Source organism: Azolla caroliniana, unplaced genomic scaffold (assembly GCF_043228905.1).
Source record: "Azolla caroliniana isolate FFs.n. ecotype wild unplaced genomic scaffold, voAzoCaro1.0.p SCAF_20, whole genome shotgun sequence".
Lineage (NCBI taxonomy): Eukaryota > Viridiplantae > Streptophyta > Polypodiopsida > Salviniales > Salviniaceae > Azolla > Azolla caroliniana.
The window spans coordinates 935,844-957,142 of NW_028230455.1; the positions used below are offsets into that span (position 1 = coordinate 935,844).

General features: G+C 36.2%; 5 non-coding genes across 5 annotated transcripts; all 5 read left to right on the forward strand.

The window, feature by feature from the left end:
• Positions 1 to 17,831: 17,831 nt before the first annotated feature.
• Positions 17,832 to 17,903, forward strand: TRNAG-UCC (transfer RNA glycine (anticodon UCC)). Its single transcript has one exon. It is a non-coding gene; the product is annotated as a tRNA-Gly (tRNA).
• A 623-nt stretch (positions 17,904 to 18,526) lies between these two features.
• TRNAG-UCC (transfer RNA glycine (anticodon UCC)) lies at positions 18,527 to 18,598 on the forward strand. The gene has a single exon. It is a non-coding gene; the product is annotated as a tRNA-Gly (tRNA).
• A 624-nt stretch (positions 18,599 to 19,222) lies between these two features.
• Positions 19,223 to 19,294, forward strand: TRNAG-UCC (transfer RNA glycine (anticodon UCC)). The gene has a single exon. It is a non-coding gene; the product is annotated as a tRNA-Gly (tRNA).
• A 641-nt stretch (positions 19,295 to 19,935) lies between these two features.
• Positions 19,936 to 20,007, forward strand: TRNAG-UCC (transfer RNA glycine (anticodon UCC)). Its single transcript has one exon. It is a non-coding gene; the product is annotated as a tRNA-Gly (tRNA).
• A 624-nt stretch (positions 20,008 to 20,631) lies between these two features.
• On the forward strand, positions 20,632 to 20,703 carry TRNAG-UCC (transfer RNA glycine (anticodon UCC)). The gene has a single exon. It is a non-coding gene; the product is annotated as a tRNA-Gly (tRNA).
• The last annotated feature ends 596 nt before the right edge of the window (positions 20,704 to 21,299 follow it).

The following is a 21,299-nucleotide window of genomic DNA, read 5'->3' on the forward strand; positions in this document are numbered from 1 at the left end:
AATGGATCGAATTGTTGTGCGAGGCCGCCCAACCATACTTGGACCATCTCGTCTTCGTCGATGTTTATGTTGATGGAGCCAAGTGAGTTGCAAATGCTCTTAATCTGGGCGGTTTAGTCCAACAGGGACATGTCTTTTTGTAGAATGTTATTCAACTCTTGTCGGAGTTGAAGCTTGCGGGAGGTCGTGTTGGCGGCGAACATTTTCTTTAAGTTCTCCCACGCATCTTTGGGCGTCTTGGTGTCTGGAATGTTGCTAAGCATGTGGTCGTGGACACATGTTGCCAACCAATACATGACTTGACTCGCCGCTTGCTCCGATGTTGTCGGGTCAATTGTCTTGAACGCCGTTGATGTAGCTCCAATACCCATGGCTAACGAGGTATTGGGTCATCTTGTACTCCCAAGATGAATAATTGCTGCAGTCTTGCTTTTCACTAGGGAGCAAGCTACGCATTTGTGTGGTCATGTTGATTGTAGTGTCTTCTCTTCTTTTGCTTTTCTTCCTTCGATCATGTACACGTGCTACGTAGCGGCACTACGGTAGTCGATATCCGAATTTTGTCGTTAGCGTCTCGAATACACAATCACAGAGTTGGGTGGGCTTAGGGGATTTTGTAAACCACACGCTCTGATACCATGTTAAGAATTAGGTGATTAATTAAGCAAGGGCTAATTAGTACCTAATTATGTGATTAGTTGATAGACGGAAGATTAAGTGATATGTGTGTGTTTATGTGTGTGAAAAGAAGAGAGAGAGAGAGAGAAAGAGAGAGAGAGAGAGAGATAGAGAGAGAGAGACCGAGATACGCTTATGAACAACACAAGATGGGGGATGAGTAACTATATTAGATTAGCATCAACATCATCATCAAATACAAAAATACCTACAATGAGGTATATATAGATCTCATGTGCAAGGGTGCACATGTGTGAGGATAATATACGTACAAACGTGTAAGTCCTATATTAAATGTACTTGGGAGTGGAGGATCTAGAATATCCCACTTATGTACAAGGTACTATTTAAGGAGTTATAGTCAACACTTCTAACTAGATTCTATCTAGGTAACTATGAAGTTACATGGTTGACTAACTAACTAAAGTAAGTTGAGCTTGATCTCTCAAGAAGCTCAAACAAGTTGTTTTTGTGGACTTTTTCATTTGTATGCTAGAATACAGTAGGGCTCACTATTCGTTCGCTTAGGTAACAATTGGTAACGGTTAAGGACTCACATTGATATGCAAGTAGTCCACAATACTTTTATCTTGTATATTTTTTGTTTGTGATGAAATTCCATTGGATGTGGGCTCAAATTACGTTTGTAGTCTAACGGTTAGGATAATTGCCTTCCAAGCAATAAACCCGAGTTCGACTCTCGACAAGCGCACACCATGTTATTTCAACCACAACCTACGATCAGAAAGAGAAATCCATTCAATTCCCTTTGACAATGTGACATTGTTCAAGAGTTTCAGTAACAGCGTCTAAAAACTCTCCAACAAATTGAATTCCTATAAATATTTGGTCAAAAAACGGTTTCTCGAAACTAGTTTCATTTTTATCTTATAAGTATGTTAGGGTCAACTTTTGCTCGCTCAGATAAAACATGGTAAAGATTAAGGACTCAGGTTCAAATGAGATATCTATGCCCTTGTACCCCTACAATTAGGATATTTCTCTAGAAAGCAATAGGCCAGGCTTCGACATTCCGCAAGCGCTTTTTGTGGAAAGCAATAGACTAGGTTCGTATAAGATATCTATGCCCCTATATCTCTACAGTTAGGATATTTTTCTGGAAAGCAATAGACCAGGCTTCAACATTCTGCAATAGAGTAGGCTTCGACCACGCTATATGCTTTAGTGTAGTACTTCAATTGGACAAGAAATATATATACGATTCGATTCAAGAATATGACATTGCATGACGAGTTTAATAACTAGATTGTAAGAACACACAAACAAATTGAATTAATCTGATGTTTAGCTCAAACAAGCAGTTTTTTGGACTTGTTTCATTTGTATGCTAGAAGAAAGTAAGGCTGACTATTCGTTCGCTCAGGTAACAATTGGTAAAGGTTCAGGATTCACATTGATATGCAACTGTTCCACAATAATTATATCTTGTATATTTGTTGTTTGTGATAAAATTCCCTTGTAAGTAGGCTCAGATTGCACTTGTAGTCCACCAGTCAGGATAATTGCCTTCCATGCAATAGACCCGAGTTCAACTCTCGGCAAGCACACACCATGTTATTTACACCACTACTTCAGATAACCACTACTTAAGATGCAAAAGTGAAAACTTTACAATTCCCTTACACGGAGTGTAAAAAGTCTCCAACAAATTGAATTCCGATAAATCTTTCGTCAAACAATCGTTTCTATAAACTAGTTTCGTTTGTATCTTATAAGAACGTTATGGGCACCTTTTGCTCGCTCACATAAAAAATGTTAAAGATTATGGACTTAGGTTGATATGAGATATTTGTGAGGCTGTAGCCCTACATTTAGGATATTTTTCTTGAAAGCAATAGACCACGTTTCATAACTAGATTCTAAGAACATGGGAACAAATTGAATTAATCAGATGTTTAGCTCAAACAAGCTATTTTGAAGAACTTGTTTTATTTGTATGCTAGAAGAAAGTAAGGCTCACTATTAGTTCGCTCAGGTAACAATTGGTAAAGGTTAAGGACTGAGATTGATATGCAAGTACTCCACAATACTTTTATCTTGTATATTTTTTGTTTGTGATGAAATTCTATTGGAAGTAGGCTCAAATTATGGTTGTATTCCAACGGTTTGGATAATTGCCTTCCAAGCAATAAACTCTAGTTCAACTCTCGGCAACTACACACTATGTTCTTTCAACCACTACTTACTATCGAAAAGAGAAATCTATTTGATTCCCTTCAACAATTTCACGTTGTTGGAGAGTTTCATTAGTAGAGTTTAAAAACTCTCCAAGAAATTGAATTCTTATAAATATTTTGTCATAAAACGGTTTCTCTAAACTAGTTTCGTTTTTATCTTATAAGAATGTTTGGGTCACCCTTTTCTCGCTCTCATAGAAAAAGGTAAAGATTAAGGACTGAGCTCGTATGAGATATTTGTGCGCCTGTAGGCCTAATTTTAGGATATTTTTCTTCAAAGCAATAGACCACGTTTGAACATTCCGCAAACGCACGCTATGTGCTTTAGAGCAGTACTTCATTTGGACATAGAAAATCTATACGATTTGATTCGAGAATATAACATTGTTGGACGAGTTTCATAGCTAGATTGCAAGAACACGGGAATAGATTGAGTTAATCTTATGTTTAAGTCAAAGAAGTTGTTTTTGTGGACATGTTTCATTTGTATGCTAGAAGAAAGTAAGGCTCACTGTTCCTTTGCGCAAGTAACAATTGGTAAAGGTTAAGGACTCACATTGGTATGCATCTACTCCACAATAATTTTATCTTGTATATTTTTTGTTTGTGATAAAATTTTATTGGAAGCAGGCTCAAATTGTGCTTGTAATTCAACGGTTAGGATAATTGTCATCCAATCAATACACCCCAGTTCAACTCACGGCAAGAACACACCATGTTATTTCAACCATTACTTACTATTGAAAAGAGAAATATATTCAATTCCCTTCGATAATGTCACGTTACTCAACAGTTTCATTAGCAGAGTATCAAAACTCTCCAACAAAATGAATTCCTATAAATATTTGGTCACCCTTTCGGTTTCTCAAAACCAATTTCATTTTTATCTTATAAGAATGTTAAGTAACCCTTTGTTCACTCACATAAAAAAAGGTAAAGATTAAGAACTCAGGTTCATATCAAATATTTGTGTGCCTGTAGCCCAAATTTTAGGATATTTTTCTTGAAAGCAACTCTCCAGCAAATTGAATTCCTATAAATATTTGGTCAAAAAACAGTTTCTCAAAACTACTTTCGGTTTTATCTTATAAGAAGGTTAGGGTCGCCTTTTGCTCACTCACAGAAAACATGGTAAAGATTAAGGGCTCAGGTTTGATATGACATATATGTGCGCCTTTAGCCCTACAATTAGGATATTTTTCTATAAATCAATAGCCTACATTTCAACATTCCGCAAGCACACACTATGTCCTTTAGAGCGGTACTTCAATTGGATAAACAAAATCTATTCGATTTGATTCGAGAATATAAAATTGGTGGATGAGTTTCATAACTAGATTGTAAGAACACGAGAACACATTGAATTAATTTGATGTTTAGCTGAAAGAAGCTGTTTTGTTGGACTTGTTTCATTTGTATGCTAGAAGAAAGTAAGACTCAGTATTTGTTCGCTCAGGTCACAATTGGTAAAGGTTAAGGAATGACATTCATATGCAACTACTGAGAAATAATTTTATCTTGTAAATTTTTTATTTTTGGTAAACATCGATTGAATGTAGGTTCAAATTGCGCTTGTAGTCCAATGGTTAGGGTCCAAGCAATAGACCCGAGTTCAACTCTCGGCAAGCGCATACCATGTTATTTCAAGCAATAATTTTATCTTGTCTATTTTTTGTTTTTGACAAACTTCCATTGGAAGCAACTGGAAATGGCACTTGTAGTCCAATGGTTAGGATAATTGCCTTCCAAGCAATAGACCCGAGTTCAACTCTCTAGAAGCGCATACCATCTTACACACGATCTAAAAGGGAATTCTATTCAAGTCCCTTTGATAATGTTACGTTCTTCGTGGGTTTCATTAGCAGAGGTTACAGAGTCTCCAACAAATTGAAGTCCTATAAATATTTTCTCCAAAAACTGTTTTAATAAACTAGATTCGTTTTCATCTTATAGGAAACTTAGGGTTACCTTTTGGTTGCTGACATAGAACATAGAAAATATTAAGGACTCAGGTTTGATATGAGATATTTGTGTGGCTTTAGCTGTACAATTAGGATATTTTTGTTGAAAGCAATAACTAACGTTTCAATATTCCGCAATCTCAAGCTATGGGCTATAGAGTGGTACTCAAATTGGATAAACAAAATGTATTTCATAGATTCGAGAATATAAAATTGTTCAATAACTTTCATAACTACATTATAAAATTCTGCAAGCACATGCTATGTCCTTTAGAGCGGTACTTCAATTGGATAAACAAAATCTATTCGATTCGATTCGAGAATAGAAATTTGGTGGATGAGTTTCATAACTAGATTGTAAGAACACGAGAACACATTGAATTAATTTGATGTTTAGCTAAAAGAAGCTGTTTTGTTGGACTTGTTTCATTTGTATGCTAGAAGAAAGTAAGACTCAGTATTTGTTCGCTCAGGTCACAATTGGTAAAGGTTAAGGACTGACATTCATATGCAACTACTCAGAAATAATTTTATCTGGTAAATTTTTTATTTTTGGTAAAGATCGATTGAATGTAGGTTCAAATTGCGCTTGTAGTCCAACGGTTAGGGTAATTGCCTTCCAAGCAATGGACCCAAGTTCAACTCTTGGCAAGCGCATACCATGTTATTTCAATCACTACTTACAATCTAAAAGAGAAATCTAGTCAAGTCCCTTCGACAATGGCACGTTCTTCAAGAGTTTCATAAGCAAGGTTTAAGAACTCTACAACAAATTGAATTCCTATAAATATTTAGTCAACAATAATTTAATGTTGTAACTTTTTTGTTATTGATAAACTTCCCATTCGAAGTAGGGTCAAATTGCGCTTGTAGTCCAACGGTTAGGATAATTGCTTTCCAAGCAATAGACCCGAGTTCAACTCTTGGCAAGCGCATACCATATTATTTCAACCACTACTAACGATCTAAAAGAGAAATCTATTCAAGTCCCTTCGACATTCTCACGTTCTTCGAGGGTTTTATTAGCAGAGTCTAAAAACTATCCAACAAATTGAATTCCTATAAATATTTAGTCAAAAAACTGTTTCTCTAAACTAGTTTCGTTTTTATCATGTAAGGGTCACCTTTTGCTCGCTGACATAAAAAATGGTACACATTATGGACTTAGCTTAATATGAGATATTTGTGTGCCTATTGCCCTACAATTAGGATATTTTTCTTGAATGCAATAGACCACATTTCAACATTCCGCAAGTGCACGCTATGTGCCTTAGAGCAGTACTTGCATTGGATAAAGAAGTCTATCCGATTCGATTCGACAATATGACATTGGTCGATGAGTTTGGTAAGTAGATTGTAAGAATATGGGAACAAATTGAATTAATATGATGTTTAGCTCAAACAAGCTATTTTTGTAGGCTTGCTTCATTTGTATGCTAGAAGAAAGTAACACTCAATATTCGTTCACTCATGTAACAATTGGTAAAGGTTAAGGACTCACATTAATATGCAACTACTCAAAAATAATTTTATCTTGTATATTTTTTTGTTTTTGATAAACTTCGATCGAATGTAGGTTCAAATTGCTCTTGTAGTCCAACGATTAGGATAATTGCCTTACAAGCAATAGACCCGAGTTCAACTCTCGGCACGCGGATACCATGTTAGCCCTACAATTAGGATATTTTTTGTTTTTGATAAATTTCCATTCGAGGCAGGGTCAAATTGCGCTTATAGTCCAACAGATAGGATAACTACCTTCCAAGAAATAGACCCGAGTTCAACACTCCGCAAGCGCACACCATGTTATTTCAAAAATTACTCATGATATAAAAGAGAAATCTATTCAAGTCCCTTCGACAATGTAAAGTTCTTCGAGAGTTTCATTAGGAGAGTCTAAAAACTCTCCAACTAATTGAATTCCTATAAATATTTGGTCAAAAAACGTTTTGTCTAAACTAGTTTCGTTTTTATCTTATAAGAAAGTTAGGGTCACCTTTTGCCCGCTCACGTAAAACATGGTGAAGATTAAGTACTCAGGTTTGATATGAGATATTTGTGCGTGTTTAGCCCTAAAATTAGGATATTTTTCTTGAAAGCAATAGCCCACATTTCAACAATCCACAAGGGCACGATATGTCCTGTAGAGTGGTACTTCAATTGGATAAACAACATCTATTCGATTCGATTTGAGAATATAAAATTGCTACATGAGTTTGATAACTAGATTGTAAGAACACGAGAACAATTTGAATTAGTCTGATGCTTAGCTCAAACAAACTAATTTTGTGGACTTGTTTCATTTGTATGCAAGAAGAAAGTAAGGCTCACTATTTGGTCGCTTAGGTATAGGAGTCACATTTATATGCAGCTACTCAACAATAATTTTATCTCATATATTTTTTGTTTTTGATAAACTTCCCTTGGAAGCATGTTTAAATTTTGCTTGTAGTCCAATGGTTAGGATAATTGAATTAATCTGATGTTTAGCTCAAACAAATTGTTTTTGTAGGCTTGCTTCATTATTATGCTAAAAGAAAGTAACGGTCAGTATTCGTGCGCTCATGTAACATTTGGTAAACGTGAAGGACTCACATAGATATGCCATTACTCAACAATAATTTTATCTTGTATATTTTTTATTTTTGACAAATTTCGATTATATGTATGTTCAAATTGCACTTGTAGTCCAACGGTTAGGATAATTGCAAACAATAGACCCGACTTCAATTCTCGGCAAGCGCATACCATGTTAGCCCTACAATAAGGATATTTTTTTTGAAAGTAATAGCCCACGTTGTAATATTCTGCAAGCGTACGTTATGTCCTTTAGAGCGGTACTTCAATTGGATAAACAAAATCTATTCGATTAGATACGAGAATACAGAATTGCTGGAGGAGTTTCATAACTAGATTGTAATAACACGAGATCTAATTGAATTAATATGATGTTTAGCTTAAACAAGTTGTTATTGTGGACTTGTTTCAGTTGTATGAGAGAAGAAAGTAAAAGAAGGAATTAGTACTAAAAGAAGTATTAGTACTAAGAGAGTTGAAGAACTCTCGAGAGAAGGAAAGAGTGAGTGAGAGAGAGGGAGAGTGAGTGAGAGAGAGAGAGTGATGATAAGAAAAGATATATATTATGTGAAGAAAATGTACAGTAGCTAGGAGGCTTAAGACTGGCATTGAAACGATTTGGTTCGAAATAATGCATTGTGCCTCCTTTTATAGTGTTCTAAGGAATACTCCTGAAGTTTCTAGAATGTTCTAGAGAAATCTAGAATATACATAGATTTTCTATAATAAAACATAAATGAAAATAATATTCTACGTATTACAACGTATAGTCTAATGGTCAAGAGCTCGACCCATGTAGCATAAGGTCATGGCTTCGAGTCTTGCCATATCATGACATCAATCTTCCTATCACCAACTCATTTCCCCCTTTATCACCACCCCCCCTATCATCAAGATCTTCCACCTTAAATCCTTATAGCCTTCCGTCTATTTACACTCTTATTACACCCCACTCACTATGATTATACTTTCCCTCTTTCTCCTCCCTTCCCCATTCTCAACATCCTATATAAACCACCATTTGTATTTCCATGACCTTTTGCACTGATGAGCTCTAAGCGAGCGAAACTAGTTTGCTGCATAAGGTCTTTCCTTTCATTTTAATGAAAACTTCTTGAGTCTGTGTGTGTGTGTGTGTGTGCGCGCTTAGAATCTCTTCTTTTACTATTACATTATCTACTATCTCACAAAGTCGCATGCACTCCTTGCTACAACGGAACGGTTAATAACAGAAAAGGCTCAGTATTTATTCGCACAGGTATAAAACACACATTTATATGCGACTACTCCATAATAATTTTATCTTATATATTTTTTGTTTTCAATGAACTTCCATTGTAACCAACTGGAAATGGCGCTTGTAGTTCAATTGTTAGGATAATTGCCTTCCAAGCAATAGACCCGAGTTCACCTCTCGGCAAGCGCATACCATCTTATTTTAACCAGTACTCACAATCTAAAAGAAAAATCTATTCAAGTCCCTTTGATAATGTCATGGTCTTCGAGAGTTTCATTAGCAGAGGTTAAAAACTCTCCAACAAATTGAAGTCCTATAAATATTTGGTCCAAAAACAGTTTTAATAAACTAGATTAGATTTTATCTTATAAGAAACTTAGGGTCAACTTTTGGTCGCTCACATAGATCATAGAAAACATTAAGGACTCAGGTTTGATAAGAGATATTTGTACGGCTTTAGCCCTACATTTACGATATTTTTTTTGAAAGCAATAACCAACGTTTCAATATTCCGCAAGCGCAAGCTATGTCCTTTAGAGCGGTACACGAATTGGATAAACAAAATGTATTCGATAGATTCGAGAATATAAAATTGTTCAATGACTTTCATAAGTAGATTGTAAGAACACGAGATCAAATTGAATTAATCTGATGATTAGCTTACATAGGTTGTTTTTGTGGATTTCTTTCATTTGTATGCGAGAAGAAAGTCAGGTTCAGTTTTTATTCACACAGGTATGGGACTCCCATAATTATGCGACTACTCAACAATAATTTTATCTTGCGTATTTTAAGTTTCTAATAAGCTTCCACTGGAAGTAGATGGAAATTGTGCTTGTAGTCCAACGGTTAGGATAATTGTCTTCCAAGCAATAAACCTGAGTTCAACTCTCGGCAAGTGCATACCATGTTATTCAACCAGTACTCACGATCTAAAAGAGAAATCTATTCAAGTCCCTTTCATAATGTTACGTTCTTCGAGAGCTTCGTTACGTTCTTCGAGAGTTTCATTAGAAAAGGTTAAAACGTCTCCGACAAATTGAAGTCCCATAAATATTTGGCCCAAAAACGGTTTTTAGAAACTAGATTCGTTTTTATCTTATAAGAGACTCACATTTATATGCGACTACTCAACAATAATTTTATCTTGTGTATTTTTAGTTTTTGATAAACTTCCATTAGAATCAAGTTAAAATTGCGCTTGTAGTCCAACGGTTAGGATAATTGCCTTCCATGCAATATACCCGAGTTCAACTCTCGGCAGGCGCATACCATGTTATTCCAACCAGTACTCATCTAAAAGAGAAATCTATTCAAGTCACATTCATAATGTTACGTTCTCGAGAGTTTCGTTACGTTCTTCGAGAGTTTCATTAGAAGAGGTTAAAATGTCTCCACCAAATTGATGTCCCATAAATATTTGGCCCAAAAACCGTTTTTAGAAACTAGATTCGTTTTTATCTTATAAGAGACTCACATTTATATGCGACTACTCAACAATAAGTTTATCTTGTGTATTTTTTGTTTTTGATAAACTTCCATTAGAATCAGGTTGAAATTGCGCTTGGAGTTCAATAGTTAGGATAATTGCCTTCCAAGCAATAGCCTTGAGTTCAACTCTCGGCAGGCGCATACCATGTTATTGCAACCAGTACTCACAATCTAAAAGAGAAATCTATTCAACTCCCGTTCATAATGTCACGTTCTTCGAGAGTTTCATTAGCAAAGGTTAAAAATTCTCCAAAAATTGAAGTGCTATAAATATTTCGTCCAAAGACAATTTTAATAAATGTGATTCGTTTTTATCTTATCAGAAACTTGGCCTCACGTTGTCGTGCCTTTCGGCTCCGGATCGTTTGCGTGAGTCGGGTGGGAACCACCGGGGTTTTGGACTAGGAGGAGGAAGAATTTGAGACTATTATAATTATGAGTAGATTATTAGAAACTTGTGAATCCCACAAGTATAATGTATTTTATTGATTAATATTTATGTAAGAATATGTATTTAGATTGATAGAGAAAGATATAGAAATCTCGTGAATCCCACGAGTATAGTTTGTTAATTGGTGTTTTAGGAAATATATCCAATTTCCCAAATATTTCACACACCTATTACATTGTGCTCCCCATCCTTATGTAGTGATGGGAGAGACTAAGCATAGCTACATGCTTTTTTTCTAATATGTTCATGCACACTAAATGTGCATGTGATGCTTTTCTAATCCTTGCTTTTATTTGCTAAATATAGTGCTCATGCACGCTAGATGTGCATGAGTCACTTTTTAGTTGCTTGCGTTTTTCTATAAAATATTCACGCACTCTAAAAATGCATGGTTTACCTTTTAATAAAGGTAGGCGCAAATAAAGCACTTATAGTTATTAAATCTATTTATAGAGCACTAAAGATAAGGTAGCATAATGGTAAAGTTGAGGTTTGGCTACGTGGAGGTACAAGGTTTGAATCTTGCCCTATGCACGTGATAAATACTTTGATATTCTTATTTTATTTATTTATATGTAATTAAATCGTTTATATTATTTTTACTTTTTCACGTAGTGTACGAAATACACTACGACACTCGCCCCCTCCGAACCCGCACATCCTCCGGTATGTGCCGAAGTTGCCGATGCTTGTTGTCTCCCCTTCATCCTCCGTTTGTCCCGCTATGTCAACTTTGTCTCTCCATTTTGAGTAGACCCATTCTTTCCACCCGAACCATTGTCGCCATCCGATCCACCATATTCTTTGTTCTCTCTCGTCATATTCTTGGCCCTTGTCATTCGTGGTAGTGTCTTTTACTGACCTCTTTCTTGTCTTCATCAACCTTGACTTTTTTCCGAATCGCTCTCGTCCGATCGACTTTCGGTTTGATCGGCTTCCGATCGGATTCGTACTCGGCTGAATCGGAATCGGTTGTTCGGTTTCGATTGAGTCGGTCTCCTTCCGGCCCGGTTTCGATCTATCGGTTTCGGTTTTGGTTGGCTTTCTTTTCCTCGTTTTCACCAGCCTCGACCGGTCCAACCTCCGGTTGAGTCGGATTAGCTTCTTTTCGGATCGGTTTCGTCCGATCGGCTTTCGGCTAGGTCGGCTTCCATCCATATTCGCGTTCGGCCAAGTCAGACTCAGTCGATCGGTTTTGGCCGAGTCGACCCCTTTTCGGGTCGGCTTTCTTTTGGGTCGTCTTTCGGCTGAATCCTCATTTGCCTGGTTCGGCTTTCGTTTGTATCGTCTTTCGGCCGAATTCTCTTCCTTTCGGTTCGGCTTTCTTTCGGGTCGACTTTTGGTCGAATCCTCTTTTACCCGGTTCGGCTTTCTTTCGGATCGGAATCCCGTCCGGATCACCTTCCATCCAAACCGGCTTCCGACTTTACCTTTCTTGCTGCCACCTCCCGTCTCTCCGGTCTCACGTTGGTTCTCAGACACAACCGCCGAAGTCTCTAGGATTAGTGGGCAGGAATCCTCAGTATTATCATCCTCCATTGTTTCACCCATAGCCATATTCTCGGCTATCTCTCTGTCGTATGCATCGACTTCGACCTTTGTTTTCTCTCCGCCACCTTCCGTCTCTTCGGTCTCACGTTGCCTTTCGAACGCAACCGCCGGAGTCTCTGGAATTAGTGGTGGGGAAGTCTCGATATGGCCATCCGTCGTTGATTCGTCCATAGCCACCTTCAATTCGATGTCATCTTTCGTGGTGACCTCCTCAATCAAGTCCTCTGTGCTCTCTTTCATTGCATCAATTATGCTTACCCCTTTTTCACCCGATGTTTCAGACACTTGTATTCTGAAATCTTCTTCTACACTTGGGTTATCGGCCTTATCCTTCGTCGTTGTTCTTTCGCAAGACAAGAGGGTAGCTTGTTTTACACCCTCTTCCGTCGCACCATCATGTTGTATTTCGGCCTTCATATCGGCTCCATCATTTGTCTTCAATCGACCATCCTTCATTGGCCATGTCGTTGACAAGATTCTCATCTTCCTCTCATCATGTCTCCGGCATACCCTTTGGACTTTGGCCCAATCTTCGGTAAGACCATTCGTACCTTCATCGTCTTCGAGTTCGATCCCGATGTCCATCCTTTCTTTTCGATCGATCGATTTTACGAACATTAGGACTTTATCCTCCCCCACCAACCGTTGTTCTCGCTCCAAGAGTCGAGCAAAACGATTCTCGAACTCTAGGAATGCTTGTGTTGCACTTCGGTGGGTCTTCTCCGATGCCACCCATTCGTCGAATTCTCGCCGATCTTTTCCCTTCGATCTCTTGTAATCATATGCCTCTCGTAAAGCTTCTTCGAATGACCCCCATGTCGAGTTTTGTTGCCGTATCTTGTGGATTCTCTCTTGTAGCTCATCCGTGGCCACCCGATTGAAGGATGTCACTTGCAATCCTTCCGGTATCCCACATCGTATCATCTCCGCCTTGTAGTCACGTAGATAGCGTGACACATCGTTTCCGTTGAATTGTCCGTTTCGTTGTACGAGCCGCTTTACTGCCCCCGTGATCTCCGACATCACTCGTTGTTCTTGTAGCATCCGCTCGAACATCATCATCATCGTTATGCTCATTGCCTCTTGTTGATTCTCCATCTCCTTGCCACCCGCCTTCACGTCGGGTTCACCAACTGTGTCGTGCCTTTCGGCTCCGGATCGTTTGCGTGAGTCGGGTGGGAACCACCGGGGTTTTGGACTAGGAGGAGGAAGAATTTGAGACTATTATAATTATGAGTAGATTATTAGAAACTTGTGAATCCCACAAGTATAATGTATTTTATTGATTAATATTTATGTAAGAATATGTATTTAGATTGATAGAGAAAGATATAGAAATCTCGTGAATCCCACGAGTATAGTTTGTTAATTGGTGTTTTAGGAAATATATCCAATTTCCCAAATATTTCACACACCTATTACATTGTGCTCCCCATCCTTATGTAGTGATGGGAGAGACTAAGCATAGCTACATGCTTTTTTTCTAATATGTTCATGCACACTAAATGTGCATGTGATGCTTTTCTAATCCTTGCTTTTATTTGCTAAATATAGTGCTCATGCACGCTAGATGTGCATGAGTCACTTTTTAGTTGCTTGCGTTTTTCTATAAAATATTCACGCACTCTAAAAATGCATGGTTTACCTTTTAATAAAGGTAGGCGCAAATAAAGCACTTATAGTTATTAAATCTATTTATAGAGCATTAAAGATAAGGTAGCATAATGGTAAAGTTGAGGTTTGGCTACGTGGAGGTACAAGGTTTGAATCTTGCCCTATGCACGTGATAAATACTTTGATATTCTTATTTTATTTATTTATATGTAATTAAATCGTTTATATTATTTTTACTTTTTCACGTAGTGTACGAAATACACTACGACAACGTTTTGGTCGCTCACATAAAACATAGAAAACATTCAGGACTCAAGTTTGATATGAGATATTTGTGCGGCTTTACCCGTACAATTAGAATATTTTTCTTGAAAGGAATCACCAACGTTTCAATATTCCGCACGCGCAAACTATGTCCTGTAGAGCGGTACTCGAATTGGATAAACAAAACGTATTCGATAGATTCAAGAATATAAAATTATTCAATCACTTTCATAAGTAGATTGTAAGAACAGGAGATCAAATTGAATTAATCTGATGATTAGCTTACATATGTTGTTTTTGTGGTATTCTTTCATTTGTTTGCGAGAAGAAAGTATTGTTCACCCTTTATTTGCACAAGTATAGGACTCCCATAATTATGCGATTACTCAACAATAATATTATCTTGCGTATTTTAAGTTTCTGATAAGCTTCCACTGGAAGTAGATGGAAATTGTGCTTGTAGTCCAATGGTTATGATATTTGGCTTCCAAGCAATAGACCCGAGTTCAATTCTAACCAAGCGCATACCATGTTATTCAACCATTACTCACGATCTAAAAGAGAAATCTATTCAAGTCGCTTTCATAATGTTATGTTCTATGAGTGTTTCGTTACGTTCATCCATAGTTTCAATAGAAGAGGTTAAAATGTCTCCAACAAATTGAAGTCCCATAAATATGTGGCCCAAAAACCGTTTTTAGAAACTAGATTCGTTTTTATCTTATAAGAGACTCAAATTTATATGGGACTACTAACCAATAAATTTATCTTCTGTATTTTATGTTTTTGATAAACTTCCATTAGAATAAGGTTGAAATTGCTTGTAGTCAAAACATAGAAAACATTAAGCAGTCGGGTTTGATATGAGATATTTGTGCGGCTTTAGCCGTACAATTAGGATATTTTTCTTGAAAGCAATCACCAACATTTCAATATTCCGCAAGCACAACCAATGTCCTTTAGAGCGGTACTCGAATTGGATAAACAAAATGTATTCGATAGATTCGAGAATATATCGTAATTGAATTACTTTCATAATTAGATTGTAAGAACACGAGATAAAAATGAATTAATCTATTGATTAGCTTACATAGCTTGGTTTTATGGATTTCTTTCATTTGTATGCGAGAAGAAAGTAATGTTCAGTTTTTATTCACACAGCTATAGGACTCCCATAATTATGCGACCACCCTACAATAATTTTATCTTCCCTATTTCAAGTTTCTAATAAGCTTCTACTGGAAGTAGATGGAAATTGCGCTTGTAGTCCAACGGTTAGGATAATTGCGCTTGTAGTCCAACGGGTTTTAGAAACTAGATTCCTTTTTATGTTTTAAGAGACTCACATTTATATGCGACTACACAACAATAAATTTATTTTGTGTATTTTATGTTTTTGATAAACTTCCATTAGAATCAAGTTGAAATTGCGCTTGTAGTCTAACGGTTAGGGTAATTGCCTTCCAAGGAATAAACCCGAGTTCAACTCTCGGCATGCGCATACCATGTTATTGCAACCAGTACTCACGATCTAAAAGAGAAATCTATTCAAGTCCCGTTTATAATGTCACGTTCTTCGAGAGTTTCATTAGCAGAGGTTAAAAAGTATCCAACAAATTGAAGTCCTATAAATATTTGGTCAAAAAACAGTTTTAATAAACTAGATTCGTTTTTATCATTTCAGAAACTTAGGGTTACGTTTTGGTCGCTCACATAAAACGTAGAAAACATTAAGGACTCGGATTTGATATGAGATATTTGTACGGCTTTAGCCGTACAATTAGGATATTTTTCTTGAAAGCAATCACCAACATTTCAATATTCCGCAAGCGCAACCAATGTCCTTTACAGCGGTACTCGAACTGGATAAACAAAATGTATTCGATAGGACTCCCGTAAATATGCGACTACCCAATAATAATTTTATCTTCCCTATTTTAAGTTTCTGATAAGCTTCCACTGGAAGTAGATGGAAATTGCGCTTGTAGTCCAACGGTTAGGATAATTTCCTTCCACGAAATAGACCCGACTTCAACTCTCCGCAAGCGCATACAATGTTATTTCAACTAGTACTAACGATCCAAAAGAAAAATATATTCAAGTCCGTTCATAATGTTACGTTCTTCCAGAGTTTCATTAGCAGAGGTTAAAATGTCTCCAACAAATTGAAGTCCCATAAATATTTTGTCCAAAAACGGTTTTAATTAAAATGTCTCCAACAAATTGAAGTCCCATCAATGTTTTGCTCAAAAACGTTTTTAATAAAGTAGATACGTTTTTATCTTATAAGATACATAGGATCACCTTCTGGTAGCTCACATAAAACGTAGAAAAAACATTAAGGACTCAGGTTCGATATGAGATATTTGTGTGGCTTTAGCCGTACAATTAGGATATTTTTTCGTGAAAGAAATAACCAACGTTTCAATATTCCGCACGCGCAAACTATGTCCTTTACAGCGGTACTCTAATTGGATAAACAAAGAGTATTCGATAGATTCGAGAATATAAAATTATTCAATCACTTTCATTAGTAGATTGTAAGAACATGAGATCAAATTGAATTAATTTGATGATTAGCTTACATAGGTTGTTTTTGTGGATTTCTTTCATTTGTATGCGAGAAGAAAGTATTGTTCAGTTTTTATTCGCACATGTATAGGACGCCCATAATTATGCGATTACCCAACAATAATTTTATCTTGCGTATGTTAGGTGTTTGATAAGCTTCCACTGAAACTAGATGGAAATTGCGGTTGTAGTCCAACGGTTAGGATAATTCCCTTCCAAGGAATAGACCCGAGTTCAACTCTCGGCAAACGCATACCATGTTATTCAACCAATACTCACGATCTAAAAGAGAAATCTATTCAAGCCCCGTTCATAATGTTACGTTCTTCCAGAGTTTCAGTAGAAGAGGTTAAAATGTCTCCAACAAATTAAAGTCCCATAAATATTTAGCCCAAAAACGAGTTTTAAAAACTAGATTCGTTTTACGTTTTAAGAGACTCACATTTATATGCGACTACACAACAATAAATTTATTTTGTGTATTTTATGTTTTTGATAAACTTCCATTCGAATCAGGTTGAAATTGCGCTTGTAGTCTAACGGTTAGGATAATTGCCTTCCAAGGAATAGACCCGAGTTTAACTTTCGGCATGCGCATACCATGTTATTGCAACCAGTACTCACTATCTAAAAGAGAAATCTATTCAACTCCCGTTCATAATGTCATGTTCTTCGAGAGTTTCATTAGTAGATGTTGAAAAGTCTCCAACAAATTGAAGTCCTATAAATATTTGGTCCAAAAACGGTTTTAATAAACTTGATTCGTTTTTATGTTATCAGAAACTTAGGGTTACGTTTTGGTCTCTCATATAAAACATAGAAAACATTAAGGACTCGGGTTTTATATGACATATTTGTGCGGCTTTAGCCGTACAATTAGGATATTTTTCTTGAAAGCAATCACCAACATTTCAATATTCTGCAAGCGCAACCAATGTCCTTTAGAGCAGTACTCGAATTGGATAAACAAAATGTATTCGATAGATTCGAGAATATATCATTATTGAATGACTTTCATAATTAGATTGTACGAACACAAGATAAAAATGAATTAATATGTAGATTAGCTTACATAGGTTGTTTAAGTGGATTTCTTTCATTTGTATGCGAGAAGAAAAGTAAGGTTCAGTTTTTATTCGCATAGGTATAGGACTCCCATAATTATGCGACTACTCAACAATAATTTTATCTTGCCGATTTTAAGTTTCTGATAAGCTTCCATAAAAGAGGAGGAAATTGCGCTTGTAGCCCAACGGTTAGGATAATTGCCTTCCAAGCAATAGACCCGAGTTCAACTCTCGGCAAGCGCATACCATGTTATTTTAACTAGTACTCATGATCTAAAATAGAAATCTATTCAAGTCCCGTTCCTAATGTTACGTTCTTCGAGAGTTTGATTACCAGAGATTAAAATGTATCCAACAAATTAAAGTCCTATACATATTTTGTGCAAAAACGGTTTTAATAAACTAGGTTCCTTTTTATCTTATAAGAAACTTAGAGTCACTATTTGGTCGCTCACATAAAACATAGAAAACATTAAGAACTCAGGTTTGATATGAGATATTTGTGCGGCTTTAGCCGCACAATTAGCATATTTTTCTTGAAAGCAATAACCAACGTTTGAATATTACGCAAGCATAAGCTATGTCCTTTAGAGCGGTACTCGAATAAGATAGATTTGAGAATATAAAATTGTTCAATGACTTTCATAAGTAGATTGTAAGAACACGAGATCAAATTGAATTAATCTGATGATTAGCTTACCTGGATTGTTTTTGTGGATTTCTTTCATTTGTATGCGAGAAGAAAGTAAGGTTCAGTTTTTATTCGTACAGGTATAGGACTCCCATAATTATGCGACTACTCAACAATAATTTTATCTTGCCTATTTTATGTTTCTCATAAGATTCCACAGAAGTGGATGGAAATTGCGCTTGTAGTCCAACGGTTAGGATAATTGCCTTCCAAGCAGTAGACCCGAGTTCAACTCTCGGCAAGCGCATACCATGTTATTTCAACCAGTACTCACGATCTACAATAGAAATCTATTGAAGTCCCTGTCGTAATGTTACGTTCTTCGACAGTTTCATTAGCAAAGGTTTAAATGTCTCCAACAAATTGATGTCCTATAAATATTTTGTGCAAAAACCGTTTTAATAAACTAGTTTCCTTTTTATCTTATACGAAACATAGTGTCACCTTTTGGTCGCTCACATAAAACATTGAAAACATTAATGACTCAGGTTTGATATGAGCCGTACAAATCAGGATATTTTCCTTCAATGCAATAACCAATATTTCAATATTCCGCAAGTGCAAGCTATGTCCTTTAGAGCGATTATCGAATTGGATAGAGAAAATGTATTCGATAGATTCGAGAATATAAGATTGTTGAATGATTTTCATAATTAGATTGTAAGAACAAGAGATAAAAATGAATTAATTTGTTGATTAGCTTACAAAGCTTGGTTTTGTGGATTTCTTTCATTTGTATGCGAGAAGGAAGTAAGGTGCAGTTTTTATTCGTACAAGTATAGGACTCCCATAATTATGCGACTACTCAACAATAATTTTATCTTGCCTATTTTATGTTTCTCATAAGATTCCACAGAAGTGGATGGAAATTGCGCTTGTAGTCCAACGGTTAGGATAATTGCTTTCCAAGCAATAGACCTGAGTTCAACTCTCGGCAAGCGCATACCATGTTATTTCAACCAGTACTCACGATCTACAACAGAAATTTGTTGAAGTCCCTATCGTAATGTTACGTTCTTCGACAATTTCATTAGCAGAGGTTTAAATGTCTCCAACTAATTGATGTCCTATAAATATTTTGTGCAAAAACCGTTTGAATAAACAAGATTCCTTTTTATCTTATAAGAAACAAAGCGTCACCGTCTGGTCGCTCACATAGAACATAGAAAACATCAAGGAGTCAGGTTTGATATGAGATATTTGTGCGGCTTTAGCCTTACAAATAGGATATTTTTCTTGAAAGCAATAACCAACATTTCAATATTCCGCAAGCGCAAGCTATGTCCTTTACAGCGATACTCGAATTGGATAGACAAAATGTATTCGAAAGATTCGAGAATATAAAATTGTTGAATGACTCTCATAATTAGTTATTAAGAACAAGAGATAAAAATAAATTAATCTGTTGATTAGCTTACATAGCTTGGTTTTGTTGATTTCTTTCATTTGTATGCGAGAAGAAACTAAGGTTCAGTTTTTATTCGTACAGGTATAGGACTCCCATAATTATGCGACTACTCAACAATAATTTTATCTTGCCTATTTTATGTTTCTCATAAGATTCCACAGAAGTGGATGGAAATTGCGCTTGTAGTCCAACGGTTAGGATAATTGCCTTCCAAGCAATAGACCCGAGTTCAACTCTCGGCAAGCGCATACCATGTTATTTCAACCAGTACTCACGATCTACAATAGAAATCTATTGAAGTCCCTGTCGTAATGTTACGTTCTTCGACAGTTTCATTAGCAAAGGTTTAAATGTCTCCAACAAATTGATGTCCTATAAATATTTTGTGCAAAAACCGTTTTAATAAACTAGTTTCCTTTTTATCTTATACGAAACATAGTGTCACCTTTTGGTCGCTCACATAAAACATTGAAAACATTAATGACTCAGGTTTGATATGAGCCGTACAAATCAGGATATTTTCCTTCAATGCAATAACCAATATTTCAATATTCCGCAAGTGCAAGCTATGTCCTTTAGAGCGATTATCGAATTGGATAGAGAAAATGTATTCGATAGATTCGAGAATATAAGATTGTTGAATGATTTTCATAATTAGATTGTAAGAACAAGAGATAAAAATGAATTAATTTGTTGATTAGCTTACAAAGCTTGGTTTTGTGGATTTCTTTCATTTGTATGCGAGAAGGAAGTAAGGTGCAGTTTTTATTCGTACAAGTATAGGACTCCCATAATTATGCGACTACTCAACAATAATTTTATCTTGCCTATTTTATGTTTCTCATAAGATTCCACAGAAGTGGATGGAAATTGCGCTTGTAGTCCAACGGTTAGGATAATTGCTTTCCAAGCAATAGACCTGAGTTCAACTCTCGGCAAGCGCATACCATGTTATTTCAACCAGTACTCACGATCTACAACAGAAATTTGTTGAAGTCCCTATCGTAATGTTACGTTCTTCGACAATTTCATTAGCAGAGGTTTAAATGTCTCCAACTAATTGATGTCCTATAAATATTTTGTGCAAAAACCGTTTGAATAAACAAGATTCCTTTTTATCTTATAAGAAACAAAGCGTCACCGTCTGGTCGCTCACATAGAACATAGAAAACATCAAGGAGTCAGGTTTGATATGAGATATTTGTGCGGCTTTAGCCTTACAAATAGGATATTTTTCTTGAAAGCAATAACCAACATTTCAATATTCCGCAAGCGCAAGCTATGTCCTTTACAGCGATACTCGAATTGGATAGACAAAATGTATTCGAAAGATTCGAGAATATAAAATTGTTCAATGACTTTCATAAGTAGATTGTAAGAACACGAGATCAAATTGAATTAATCTGATGATTAGCTTACATGGATTGTTTTTGTGGATTTCTTTCATTTGTATGCGAGAAGAAAGTAAGGTTCAGTTTTTATTCGTACAGGTATAGGACTCCCATAATTATGCGACTACTCAACAATAATTTTATCTTGC